Genomic DNA, 2,014 nt, shown 5'->3' on the forward strand with positions numbered 1-2,014 from the left:
TTCACTTGACCGAGATATGGGGCCTGGGGAGAGTGTAAGGAAAGGACTGTGTCCTCTCCTAGAATGAATTAACTAGGAGTGGGTCACAGGGCTGTTTCTGGACATAGTGCAGTCCATGTTCTTGTCTGATATTCAGATTATTCACAGTAATTTTTTTTGAATTAATAACCTTCTTAACTATATATAAATTTTTATCCTTTCCTTCCTATACACACAACACCTAATATGGTGTTCTACTTTTCCCTTTTCCTTTTCCCCATATAATTGGACAAAACCACGTTGCCTCTGATTCTTTAATATTGGGTGAAATTCAGTCCTCCAATCTTACTCCAGGTTTGGAAGGACGAGAGACAGGAATCCAGTTTCAAGGGACTAAATGCAGGGCCGACCAAAGCCTCGGAGGCCCTCCCTCTATTAAGTATCTTCTCTGTTACCCAGTTCTCCAGCAGTTAACTGGTTAACTTGTTAAGATGTAAATCTAAAAGAATCCCTGGGAAAATGGAACAATGGGAATCTAGGGTTCTAAAATTTGTATTAGCAAAGGGTCTAAAACTCCTTTGTTTACATTGTCTTAATTATTAAAGAATCCAATAGCATTAAACAGCTTGAGAGAATGTTTGCCCAGGGGAAGTCTATATTTTTGGCAAGCAATAAAATGTTGAATATAAATGAAAGCTACCCTGAATCCTAGCATATGTGTCTCTACTATGTTATTTGCTTCCAGATTTTTTCCAAATGGATACTTTTAAACATATTTATCAGAATACTAAACTTACGCATCTCATTTTTTAAATATGTCTTAAAATTTTCCCCTTGGTTGCTAGGGTCTTCATAATTATTATTAAATATAATCAGTTTTCCAAGAAACACTCTCCAGTTTTGTACTGCCTAAATAACCTTGCATTATGATCTTTTCTCCTTTTGAATGTATTTTCTTGGACTACATTTCCAGAAATAGAATTACTGAATAAATGGTTTGGAAATATTTACGGCTCATTATATGAAATGCATAGTTTTTCAAAAAAGAGTATAAAACAATTTCTATCTCATAATATAGTATGTATATCAGTTTTGGTTATTCTCCACTATTATGCATTACATTTAATTATACTTTTTTATTCTTTTTATTTTACTGTCCCACTTCCAGACTCAAAGAAGATCATAGCCTCCTGGAGAACTAGGAGAGTGTATTTATTACTGTTGTATTTATTTACTTCTCTATAACATTAGAACAATGACTAACACATACTAAGTAAACATTAAATGTTTGTTGCATTGATTTGAATTAATCATGGAAATTCTTTTTGCAGTTACAGTAACTGCCAAATTACTTCATGTTTTGGTGAATTACTTTATTATGATTTTAGCTTTTTTTCATTAACTGAGACTCATGTTCCTCTTTTTAGTGCTTTTTTGTTTTTAATGAAATGCTTCATGATTTTCTGTGTCATCCTTAAAAGAGGACATGTTTATTTTCTCTGGATTGTGCCAATTTTAAGATATTTTCTGCCAAAGCATGCATCATTTAATTTAATTTTACTCCTTCAGTAAGCAATTATATGACTTGAGTTTACAGTTAGCATTTGAGATACAATTGAGGTTAAACATTTCTAATGTGTGTTTATTAAAATAATATTCTTTATTTTGTGAGTTGTTTGCTCTTGAGTTTGCCCATTTGAATCTGGAGTTTTATTTGTAAAATAATTATAATTAAATTTTAAACTTTTCCTATTACTTTTTTTTTTTTAGATTTTTTAGTTTCTTTCCATTTTTATTGATGGCTAAAATTCAGAAATTTTGAAATTTTATAGTCTCATTTGTTTGGAGGGGAGCAGATACCTTTTTTTCTTAGATAGTTCAAAGGCTATTGACTACTACTTAGCACCGCCACAATAGGCTAAATGTCCAGTTTTATTCTATTTGAGGCATTCCGGATATTATTAATGCTTTGTATAATGATATATTGCACTTTTAGAGAATATTTAGGGATGGGATATTATTAGTTTGAATAGTC

The 2,014-nt window shown here is 31.4% G+C and overlaps 1 non-coding gene across 1 annotated transcript; it reads right to left on the minus strand.

Annotated features, from left to right (window-relative positions):
* Nucleotides 1–1,416: 1,416 nt before the first annotated feature.
* On the minus strand, nucleotides 1,417–1,518 carry LOC112130557 (U6 spliceosomal RNA). The gene has a single exon (XR_002912804.1). It is a non-coding gene; the product is annotated as a U6 spliceosomal RNA (small nuclear RNA).
* Between the last annotated feature and the right edge of the window lie 496 nt (nucleotides 1,519–2,014).

Source organism: Pongo abelii, chromosome 22 (assembly GCF_028885655.2).
Source record: "Pongo abelii isolate AG06213 chromosome 22, NHGRI_mPonAbe1-v2.0_pri, whole genome shotgun sequence".
NCBI lineage: Eukaryota > Metazoa > Chordata > Mammalia > Primates > Hominidae > Pongo > Pongo abelii.